Raw genomic sequence first — 13,167 nt, 5'->3', positions numbered from 1 at the left:
GCATCCCAACACTGCTGGTCCCCTAGGGGCTTGGGCATCTTTGTTAGTTCGCTGAACCCTCCCCACACCACTGTAAAGGGTCCCTTTGGTAAAGTCTTTTCTATGAAACATTTTAGTGTTCCATCTCTTTTCTCCCAAGATGCTAGTTGAAATAGGTGATGATGAGTAACAAGAAGACCCTTTTGGAGATGGACACATTGGGTACACATAGCCTGATGTCATTAAACATTTGTCTTATCCCCCCCAAATTACCCTTATTCTGATTACATCTCAACGAGGAGCTTTCTGGTTACTTGGCTCTCCATATCATTCTAGCTAAAGAAGCAGAAGACCCTGATCAGATCGTCCCTCTATGTGAGTTCTCATGAAAGCTCAATATCTCTTCTCTAATCAGTAAATTGTTATTGTGTTTTGTAAAAATAGTGAATGGAAAGCCAAAGGGAAGTGGAAATGGCATAATTAGTTTACTTTTAGTTCTATGGAAAAAAAATACCAATGTGAAGGGGTGGCATTCTAGGGGAAAGAGCTCTAAGATCAGGGCTCAAAGATAAAGACTGAGGTTTACCAGACACAAGCTTCTGAAAATGTAGCCTCTTGGGTGCACACTAAATTTTTGTTTTCTAATCTATTTCCACCTGTCATTTTATATTTTAATGTGTTTGACTATTTACCTTTGTTTATGAATGTAGGCAATTTCTCACAGCCTCCACACTTCAATGCGAGAATGAGTCTGACTCACAGGATAACATCAGTAAAGATTAGCGCTTTGAGAGAATTTGAAAAGGCAGCCACCAAACAATAATTACTTTCCTACAGGAAAAGTGAAAAGCACAAAAACAAAAATCCTCAGTCCAGTATTCCAAGCCTTTCACAATCTGAAGCTGCCACACTGGGTAAACTCACTGACCTCAAAAATAGGCTGTGCTAGAGAACAGACTTGTGGTTGCCAAGGGGGAGTGGGCGGGAGTGGGGATGGACTTGGAGTTTGGGTTTGTAGATGCAAACTATTGCATTTGGAGTGGATAAGCAATGAGATCCTGCTGTATAGCACAGGGAACTATATCCAGTCTCTTGTGATGGAGCATGATGGAGGTTAATGTAAGAAAAAGAATGAATATGTGTTTATATATATAAATAACTGGGTCACTTTTCTGTACAGCAGAAATTGACAGTACATGGTAAATCAACTATTATAAATAAAAAAAATTTTTAAGGTAGTTCCCATTGTGGGTCAGCAGGTTATAAACCTGACTAGTATCCATGAGGATTCAGGTTCGATCCCTGGCCTCACTCAGTGGGTTAAGGATCCAACATTGCTGTGAGCTGTGGTGTAAGCTGCAGATGAGGCTTGGATCCCATGTTGCTGTATCTGTGGTGTAGGCTGGCAGCTCCAGCTCCAATTCAGCCCCTAGCCTGGGAACTTCCCTATGCCTATGCCACAGGTGCAGCTCTAAAAACAACATTTTTTTTAAAATACCTGCCATTTGGCCTTTGCTTATTCCATGACCCACAACCTGAAACACCTTTCCCTCTCCCCTCTGTCCCTCCAAATTTGACCCTTCAACACCCAGAAGTTTTACCTTTTTTGTACCTGAACTTCAACACAGCGGGGGACAAGCATATAACCACTTGGTTCTCAGTTTACATTCATCTTTTTATTGATCCTTCCTAAAGTATTCAACTTGGTGTTTGTAGAAAGAATACATCCACTTTCTTTTTGCTTTCTTAGGCTCATCTGCCATTTTATTGAGCAATAATTAAGTATAGTAACACAGGCAAATGTGTTTGGAACAGGTTTGGGAACAAACCAAGCTGACTCTTGATGAGCATATAACTCAACTGGGAGAAGAGAAGCATGGGCTGCAATAGAGAGTACCCTACCTGCCTGGAGTTTTCCAAGTGCCATGGACCTCTGCCAGGATGTAGTACAGAGCATACAGAGAACATCCAAAAAATCTGGCAAGTTAGTTAGGTCAGGGTTGTTAAGAGAATGGCTACTGTACATGCACACATGAAAACTATAGATTCTGTAGATAAGCAGAAAAGGATTTACCTCCTACCACTTTTTATTGCCAGCAAAGTCTGTTTGGGACCTGGTTTGTTATATGTAGTGTAAGGCTATCAGAAGCCTATCAATTTGCTTCAAGCTCGTCAGTCATTTATTAGCTATGCTACTATTTTGACTTTACCCCATCATGGCCATTTCTTAGTTGATGCTTGAACATAAAGACCTAATTCTTTAAGATTTGAGTAATTTCACCAGAAGCAAATTATCTCCTCAACACAGCACAAAGATACCACTCAGGGCAGTGTTTCTCAACCATTTGTTTTCCTTATTGCCTTTCCCCAAAGGACATTTTTGGCTATTTTTTAAAAATCCCCCTCCTCCATGAAATGTTAATATGATAGATATACTGTATATAAACCAATTGTCACCCCCTTGGGGATGATATCACCCTGCTGAGAATGCAAGATTTAGAGCATATGACAGGCATCTTGTACATGATTTTTAAATAAAAAGTTACATTTCTATCTGAGGCACGCAACATGATTTGATACACACAGACATAGTGGAATGATTACTATTATCAGGCTAATGAACATATCTTTGCATGGTGTTACCCTTTGTGCTCAGGTGGTAAGAGCACCTAAATCTGTTCTCTTAGCAAATGTTCAGTATTCAATACAATACGGTCAGCTACAACCCTCATGCTGTGCATGGGATGTGTAGAATTATTCATCTTACATACTGGCAGCTTTGAATACTTTGACCAACATCTCCCCACTTCCTCCGCCCCCCCCACCCCATATAACAACTGTTCTCCTCTCTGCTTTTTTTTTTTTTTTTTTTTTGGTTTTATCTTTTTTTGAGGGCCACACCCACAGCATATGGAGGTTCCCAGGCTAGGGGTCTAATCAGAGCTGTAGCCACTGGCCTATGCCTCAGCCTCAGCAATGCCAGATCCGAACCATGTCTGCGACCTACACCACAGTTCACGGCAACGCCAGATCCTTAACCCACTGAGCGAGGCCAGGGATCAAACTCACAACCTCATGGTTCCTAGTTGAATTTGTTTCCTCTGTGCCACGACAGGAACGCCCTCTCTGCTTCTTGATACAGTTCTTAATCTAGCTGCTATCTGTGCTGGGAAGGTAAACAGAAGTGGAACATTGATTTGGGGAAGCATCTATTTTCATGGTGAAGATGTCAGTGGTATTTCACACTTTTATTTTTTCATTAATTTTATTCCACCTTTCTTACTTGTATGCTTATTCTTACCAACTCAGCTCCAATAGTTTTCTTAAAATCGTACACAATTCCACCATAGACGGGGACTAAAGATCATATTTTCATCAAGAAGAGCATGACATTAAACAACGGTAGTAAATAAGCCTTTCCTTTTCAGATTATTAGTGGTTTCCTTGACCTGAGGAATAAAATATCTGTGAAAAGTATTCTCCAGTATCCTCACAACATTCGACGTGCCCTCTCATCCGCATACTTGCTTGTTTACTGTCAACAGCATATGTATCATGACTATTAGCAACACAGTTCAGAAGCCCATATGACACCATTCAGGAGAAAAGAAAAGAGAAAGGAAAAACAAGAAAAATAGAAAGAAAACGGAAAGAAAAGAAAGAGGTGTTCCCGCTGTGGCACAAGGGGTTAAGGACTTGACATTGTCTGCGGTGGCTCAGGTTTGATCCCTGGCCCAGGAACTTTCGTATGCCACAAGTGTGGCCCCCAAAAAAATTTTAATTAAAAAAAAAGAAAAAAGAAAAGAAAGGCAAATAAAAAATAGAAGAGAGTTCTGAGATTTTTTTTCTAATTTATATCCACAAATTTCAATGGGATTATAAAATATCAGCTGAAGAGTACTGTGTGGTCTTGCTATCTTAAAGAAATCAGTTTGGCCCTCCAATGTCCACTCTCTAATACTAAGAAGTTATTGTTAGTTTCTTCTCTGGAGCCAGAAAAAAAAAAAAGCATGTTGTGCTATGTATGATTATTTTATAAGCTTCCAAGAGTAGTCTTCCTGATATTTGGACAGCAGTACAGATAACCATTATTTGTATTTTCTACCTCTGTATCCATTTATCCTCTCATATTCTCTTGTTAATTTTTTTATTAAAGTACAAGTGGTTTATAATGTATCAATTTCTATTATATTATTAATGTGCAAGAATATACACATCTGATTATGGATGTTTATTTTTTTTGAGCTCTAAAACTTCTGTGCAAAAATGGGCTTCTGACTCACTAAACATCAGGACCATTAGGAAACAACTTTGGGGAAAATCAGACTGGTGTTTACCCTAAAATGGGTTTTGTCATTAGCCATTGAGCCAAGCCAAGCAATAAAAAACTAAAATAAATGACAATTTATTCTATTTTTGCTATAGAAATCTCACACCTAAATACTTAATTATTGCAGGAGGAGGGGGAAAGAGAGGAAGAAAACATGAGTTGCATCCAAAAATTGAATAACACTTTAAATTTTCCTGCTATATTCTGCTAAAATCTTTTATTTTGGTGCTTTTACCTACACTGTCTCTTTTGATGGACTTAGGAATTAGATACCCAAGTGACTATTTATATGAAGTTTATCTTCCTCCATCTAACTATGCATTCCACAAGAACAAGTACAATGTCTATTTTCTCATCATTGTATCTCCATGACAAACAGAGGCACTGCAGGTGGTAGACTGTCATTAAATTTGTTAAAGATTGAGTAAACTGGATAGGAAAATGGCTATTTTGATATATTTTCTCAATGCAAGATGATGCTGCGAAAACAACTATTTTTTCTTCATCCATCTTGATGTCTTTATTTACTCATCTAGAGCTTTGTTGTGTCTGAACAGAGGCTATTAAGACCATCCCTGGAGGTGCTCTGTGACTCAGCAGGTTGAGGATCCAGTGTTGTCACTGTGGTGGCTCCGGTGCTATGGCATGGGTTCAATCCCTGGCCCAGAAACTTCCACATGCTGTGGGCACAGTTCAAAAAAAAAAAAAAAAAAGGCATCATCCTTTCATCCTGACCTTAAAGGACTCATGGTCTAGAGGGGGAAATAGATATGTAAACCAAGTAATCATAATAGAGTGAGATACAAAAAAATAATAGATATCTACGCAAAAGATAGAGAAAGAGAGAGTAATTCAATTGTCTCCCATTGAAATCAGAATTGCATCTCTGGCAGGCAACCCTCAAAGAGTAGGAAAAATAAAAGATTTAGAGCTGAGTTTTTATTTTGTTTTCTAAAAGGATCATTGAAAATAAAGCCAAACTAAATTGAGGACTTTGTCCATTTAACCTCATTCAAGTTTGTCTTAAACATCACTTCTGTAGAGGAAATCACCTCTGATCCCTCCACAGAGAGAGAGAGAGAGACAGAGAGAGACTGGGTTAGATCTGCCATTCCTTCCAGCAGAATGGAAGCCCATGAGACCAGAGACCATGTCTGCTAGTCCGTTGACTATTATATATCCAGAGCTTAGAACTATCTCTGGCATCTAGCAGGTGTTCCGCAAATGTTTAATGAATAAAGTCTTCCTTACAATATACTTATTTTTCTCTTTTCAAACCAATTTATCTCATTTTTCCATCCTATAAACAGAAAAAGTAATTCCCCTCCCTAAATAATGCTCTTGGTCTGTTCCTTCAAGATGGTTGTTTTTCTCATCTTCAAGACATTATCACATAACTGGAAGTAAATTGCACTTTCTGCATCTATACACAGTGGGGAATTGGTCCTGAAGAATATAGCTGAGACTGCTTCCTCTACTCCTGTCAGGTACCTTAAGGCCTGGGCCTATTTGTAGACTCTCAGAATAGGCTCCCCATGGGGCTTCTCCACACCTCTTATTCACCCAATTTCCAAAAGATTTAGACTGAAGAAGGGAGACTTTCTTCTGGCAAGTAGTGAAAGACTAATGTTCTCAGGAGAATGGTGAAAGGCCAGCATTCACTTTCTGTCCCCCAGAAAGTGAATTTTCTCCCTCTGCTTTTACCAAAGGTAGGAGGAGAAGAGGAGCGAGATCCTAATTTAAGACTTGATGTGCTCCAGATATTTAAAAACAGAAACTTAGGAAGTACCCTGAAAGAGCTTTCAGTCCTAAGACACCTAGTTCTAGTTCTGAGGTCAATGAATCTTGTGTTTGGTGCTTCCCCAGGCCATCTGGCAACCAGAGAGAGATATTTTAAGTCATGGCAAGGCCATGTGGCAACCTCAAAAACCACACCCTTTGGATGTCAGCCTCCTCCATTAACGTGGGGCAAGCCTGACGTATGGCCAGAAATAAAGACTGTGTGCTAGGGATTTAGGCCCATTGAAAGGCTGTTGCCTTGAAAAAAAACGATGAGTGCAAGTTCCTTGTTCTTTTCTTTTCTAATGTTCTGCTGAAAACTGGAAAACTCAGTCAAATTTGGATGTTTCCAAATGTCCAGATGTGTCCTAGATACAAACTAGATGTCAGGAAGAGATTTGAATTGATTTAAATATGAGGTGCTTTTTTTTCTCAGCGGAGAAATGTCTCTTCTGAATTATAGACAGCCTTTCACATGACCCTTGGAGGAAATAGGGAAATACAGTTACCAAAAAGGGATAATGTTGGCTCCCATAAATACTGGCTAAAAGTAGATATATATTAAAGTTTCAAAGTTTCTCATTTTTATTAAATTTTATTGGAATAGAGTTGACATACAATGTTGCATTAGTTTCAGGTGTACAGCCCATGCAGGTTATTATAGAATATTGAGTAGATTTCCCTGTGCTACACAGTAGGTCCTTCTCAGTTATCTGTTTTATGCAAAGTATTGTATAAATATTAATCCCATTCCCCCCCAATTTATCCCCCCAAAACAGTTTCTCTTAACTGTAAGTTTAATTTCAAAATCTGTGAGGTTTTTTTTCTGTTGATAAATAAGTTCTTTTGTATCATTTTTATTAGACACCACAAATAAGTAATATCATGTGATATTTGTCTTTCTCTGTCTGACTTATTTTACCTACTATAATTTCTAGGTCTACCCTTGTTGCTGCCATGGCGTTATTTCATTCTCAAAGTTTCTCTTAATAGTATCTTTTTCACACACACACACACACACACAATTAAAACAATTACTAAAAGAAAGTATGATGATTTTTAAAGTATGTGTGTATATATATGTATTAAAATGTTGCAACAAATGAGATGTTGTATTATTATACACCAGTTGTAACAACTAATATAACTGAAATCTCCTGGGGTCATCTATTAGTTATTATTCCACCTGGAAACAGGTATTTCTCTTGCTTTCCTTAAGTTAAACTAACTCAGATTTACAAGAGGAGTAGCACTTTATTAGGTCCTGAGATGGCAGCAGGTAAAGCATCTCTGGATGGTGGGCTCTAGTACTAGTTCTGCTACTTATTCTTCGGTCAGTTTTACAAGTGAATAATATCTCTAAGATTCCTCCTCATTCCAGTACCCCACAATTATTTTGCAGATAAATCAGGGGAACACTGATTCAAGTGTCCAAGCCCTGTCTGCGCAGATACACTATGCAGTTATTTCCTCACTGGAGTCTTGTCACTTCCTCCCAAGACTCTGAGTCTAGAAAACTCTGATACTTGGAGTAGGGCTGATAATGGGAAAGAAGTGAGCATAAGAAATCCTAGAAGGGAGTTCCCATCATGGCTCAGCAGTTAACAAACCCAACTACGATCCATGAGAAGGAAGGTTAGATCCCTGGCCTCACTCAGTGGGTTAAGGATCCAGCGTTGCCAAGAGCTGTGGTGTAGGTCACAGACGCAGCTTGGATCCCACGTTGCTGTGTGTTGCTGTGGCATGGGCCAGCGGCTACAGTTCCAATTCAACCCCTGTCCTGGGAACCTCCATATGCCCATGGGTGTGGCCCTAAAAAGACAAAAAGACAAAAAAGAAAAAGAAAAGAAAAGAAATCCTAGAAGACTGAAAAGGAGAATCAATATAGGTAGTGAGAAAACCATGGTGCCACGGGGAGAGATTGCATTAAGGAATCAGTGGTCAACAAAGTCAAAGCTTTCTACAAGTCACATAGGATAGGATTAAGTCAGTAAATTTAATACTATGAGGCTGCTATTAGCAACAGAATTTTCCATAGGGTGGTGGTAGCAGATAAATAGCAAGTGGCCATTGGAAGAGCTGGAGCTGCACTTTAAGCTAACATTTATTCTCTCTCCATTATGAACATTCCCATGAATTTACTGCAAAAATATGCAATACATAGCTGAGCTTTATCAGAGAAGGAAAGTAGGGCCAACTCCAATTGGTGCTATGGTGATCCAAGGGTTCAGAGCCCAGATGCTGGGACTGGGGTCAGGAAGGGAGGACCAGAAACACGGCCTAGGGTCTGCATAAAGAGAAGAATTGGAACTGAGACCCCTGCATAGATCCCAGATCCTTAACGGGCTGCTTAGCCTTAATGAAAATTGATTTAGAATCACACTATTCAATAGGGTAGCTATCAACTGTATGATATTTAAATGTAATTAATTAAATAAAATTCAAAATTAAATTCCCCAGTCACACATTTCAAGTACCCAATAACTACCTATGGCTACCATGTTGGAAGACACAAATATAAAACTCTTCCATCTTCACCAGAGGTTTTGTTGGACAGTGCTAATCTAGAAAACCTCTGACTACCATCCCAAAGAAGCAGCAAGGCAATAGGCTGTCTGCCTCAATCTTTGGATAAAGGCAGAAGAACTCTCCTTATGAGAAACTGATACAGCCAAGTATATGCCCCTTCCAGGTGAGAGGTCCAAATTTGTACTATACACACATTCTGGAATCCCAAGCCAAAAACCTAACACATGGAATCCGAGCAAGTGCAGAATATCTCAATAACATACATCTACAAATCACTTCATAGATCATATTCAACAACCAAAGATACACAAGATGCTGCAGGAAAAAGCAGTTTGATCTAAAAATGAGCTTGTAATCAGCAAGTATAAACCACAAACATAATTTAAAAGGTTTCACAAAAACAGATATCCAAATCACCAATAAACTTAAAAAACAGTAATCAACTTTATTAGTCATCAGGAAATAACTATTAAATGAAAAATGAAAAGGAAATCTGTGAGATAGCATTCCTAACCATCAGAAAGGCTAAAAAGACTAACAATGTCAAGTATTGCAAAGAATGTGAAGCAACTGGAACTCTCATATACTATCAGAGAAAGTCTAAGTTACATAAATTATGACCCAGAAATTCCACTCCTTAGGTATACTCCAAAGAAATGAGTACATATGAACATATACCCAGAGCATGTAACCAGAAATGGCTATAAAAGTCACACAAAAGGTATTCATAGTAAACTATTTGTAGTAGACAAACTAAAGACAATCTGTGTATATTCATCAATAAAAGAATGGATAAGTAAGATAGATATATTTATACAGTGGAATATTTTATAGCAATGGGAACAAATTACATACTGCACCCAACAACATGCATCGATCTCACAAAATAAAGTTGAGGGAAAGAAGCCAAACATAAGAGTCCATATAAAGTTCAAAACAAATAAAACTAATCAATGATGATAGAAGTTAGGACAATGATTACTTTTATGACTGAGAAGGGGCATAAGTGGGGCTACCACAGTTCTAGTAACATTTTATTTCTTGATCTGGGTGGTTGTTACATGAATTATGTTTCCTTTGTGAAACTGTATCAAGTTATATAGTTATTATTTGTGTACTTGGTGTATATAGATATATACATATTTATTTTTTACCTTTATATGTTAAAAATTATACAAAGTTCATATAAAAAATTTTTATTTAAATAACAATAATTGAGGGGATTAAAAACGAAGTAGAACTAAAATTCTAGACATCAATAACATGGAGTATAAGATAAGACTGTCCGATTCCAACATGCTGTGGTGCTATATTTTTTTTAGAAAGAACAGAAATACTTATTAATGTTAGACTTTGTTAAGTAGACCTGTTAAAAATGTAAGGATTAAAAAGTCTCATTCAAGAATGAAAAAAGGATATAAATTTTTTTCTTTTTTAAAGTTTTATTGACTTACAGTTGATTTACAATGCGGTAATTCCAGCTGTACAGAAAAGTGATTCAGTTAAACATATACATACACCCATTCTTTTTCAGGTTCTTTTTCCATACAGATTACCACAGAATATTGAGTAGAGTTCCCTGTACTACACAGCAGGTCCCCTTGGCCAGTCAAATCCTATGCCACAGTGTCCATTCGCCAATCCCAAATCCTCAGTCCATCCCTCCCAAAAAGGATACAAATTTGTAACATAAAGGAGGAGACTATTTCTAAAGAAAAATTAATTGATGCTAAAAAATGTGAGGAAACTATAAAAAGCATTATAATTTTATAAATTTTCCCCAAAAGGGTGATATCAATATGCCCCCCAAAAGTCAGTAATCACAATACATATAAACAAGTTAAATTCACCAATTTAACAATAGGTATTTTCAGATTGGGTCAAAAGCAAAACAAAATGCAGGCTAACAGGTGTCTTCAAGAAATACACCTAAACATTTTTGTTGTTTAAAGCAAAAAAAAAAATAAAGACCTCTAGCCAGATGTTGGACTGATATAGAGTTGCAGATTTGGTGAGTGAGCACAATGAAAGGACAAAGAGTCAAGAAAGTAAAATAAAGGGTGACAGTGGTCAAAGGGAGAGATTACAAAGTCTACATTGGTCCATAAGGAAATAATGTCAGAGGGCTGCTGATAGGGAGAAAATGTAACAGTTAAGGGAATAAAACAGTCAAGGAAATCATAATCCAGTGTGGTCCCAAATCAAGTGTGATGGCACTGAGAGCAAATAAACAAGTTTGGTTTCTATCCAATTAAAATTCGGATCTAAATGGACCATTAGTTTTTTTTTTCTTGTCCAACTTTCTATAAATAATTTATAGGGCCCTGTAAGATGTGAAGAACTAATTCACCATTATGTCCTCAAAAACTGAAGTGTGTCTTAGGAAGTTGTCAGTCTTTAAACTACAGTCAGCCTTGAACTCTCTTTTACAGTTGTGCCAACAGAAAAAAAAACAGTCAACGACCAAAATCTCATTGGCTCATGTGGCAGCCAGGGCACAGAAATCTAAAAAATATCTAAGCAACCACTGACCTTTCATGTATCAAAATGTAGCACACATTTCCTTTGGTAAAGTTCACTTCTGTTTTTCTGCATTATATACTTCACAGACTTGAGGAAAATAACCCTTACAATGTTTGTTAAAGCACAGCAATAAGTGGAAACTTTAGTTCTAGGCACAGTATAGTAAGTATGTAGCCATAAGCTCCTCAAGAGGCCTTCATCTACCCAACTGCTTTTAATTTTTAAAGTTTCATGCTGAATCCTCCTGAAGACTCCCCCAATTTTCTCAAGCAGAATATATCTTCATTTCCTCTTCAGTCCCTCTCTGCTTTGGTAGTATGGTTAATAATATCAGGTATTCTAGTCTACTTATAGTTTAACTGTTTAAATAAAACCTCATCTCTATTAAGGTTATAAACTTCATGGGGACAAGAACAACTCTCGACTCAACTACCAGCATGTAGCACACTATTCTGTATAAAAGCAAGGACAATGAATATGGACAATAGATAGTTGGTCTGTTTTCAGGATAAGGAACCAAGATTTTGTTTTATGGGCATTTTATTTTCTCCTTTTTTTTTTATTGTTATTTCCCCCAACACACTTTTTTTCTGCACTGTACAGCATGGGGATCCAGTTACACATACATGTATACATAATCTTTTTCTCCCATTAAACTAAAGAGGTTGCTTGACCCAACAGTACCAGGATGACATAAGAGGACAACTGATCTTCCAAAACATGCACCTACCTAAAGTTATCTCCACTCAAAAGAGCTAGAGTACTAACAAACATAGAATGATTTAGTTGAGTCTATTTTGATATTGCCTCTCATTAGAAACAGGTTTGACCAGTACCCCCGCCTCTTTGTTAATGATTTGCTAGGAATAAATCCTTGGAGAGTCATATAAACCCAGCCTGTCCTCCGAATGCATCAACCCTCCCATTAAGTCCATGAAGAGAATCCATTATCTTAGTGATTCATTTCCTACAGGAAAGGCTATCAAAACATGGGCCAGTGTTCACAACACCTAAGGAGAACCTTACTGGAATATTTTCCTCTCTTTTCCACCTTCATCTGAGAAAGATGTCATTTGATCAGGACCCAAAATCTCATTGGCTCTCCTTGTCAGGGGTCCTAGGTTGGTATTAGATTATTACAGCTACAGCTATAGCAAGCCTTAGACAATACAAATCTATAAGGACACATTAGTGTCAATTATTGTTTTAAAATGATGCTAAATGTGTGTAGGCACCAGAATAAGAGTCAGAGTCTAAGTCTCAAGTCTCCAACCCCTGTTTTCTGTAGCATAGCAGAGTAATTTACTCTCCAAGTAAAACAATCTTCTGTTTTCTGAATCAGTGGTTCTCCAAATATGATGTTCCCAGAGCAACAGCATCAGCATCACCTAGGAACTGGTTACAAATGTAAATTATCAAGCCCCACCTAAGACCTCCTGAAGCAGAAACTCTGCAGCTGAGATAAGGAGTCATGTACTAACAAGCCCCTCAGGAGATTGTAATACACAGTAAAGTTTGAGAACCACTGCTCTAAACTAGAGCAAAGTCTGGTCTGCGGACTAGTGCATCAGCATCCCCAGGAGCATGTTAGAACTGCAGAATCTTGGGCCCCACCCCAGACCTACTACTGAATCAGACTGCCCTTTAACAAAATCTCCAAGCAATTTGTATGTACAGTAAAATTTGAGAAGCAGTACAATCAAGGATGAAATTGAGCAAATTAATAATGTGAATAAAGAAACTAAATAAATACGGCTTTCTTGTTGCATCTCAGCACGTTAAGAACCCAACTAGTATCCTTGAGGATGCAGGCTCCACCCCTGGCCTCGATCAGTGCGTTAGGGATACAGCATTGCCACAAGGCACTGCATGGGTTTCGGGCGCAGCTCAGATCCCACGTTGCTGTGGCTGTGGTGTGGGCCAACAGGCTGCAGCTCTGATTCGACCCCTAGTCTGGGAACTTCCATATGCCACAGGTGCAGCTGTAGAAATACCAAAAAAAAAAAAAAAATTAATTAATATGACAC

This window comes from Sus scrofa, chromosome 15 (genome assembly GCF_054392235.1).
Source record: "Sus scrofa isolate SSC_HxYL_T2T_F1_AM1 chromosome 15, Sscrofa_HxYL_maternal_Yorkshire_Landrace_v2.0, whole genome shotgun sequence".
Taxonomy (NCBI): domain Eukaryota; kingdom Metazoa; phylum Chordata; class Mammalia; order Artiodactyla; family Suidae; genus Sus; species Sus scrofa.
This window is presented reverse-complemented; position numbering follows the sequence as displayed.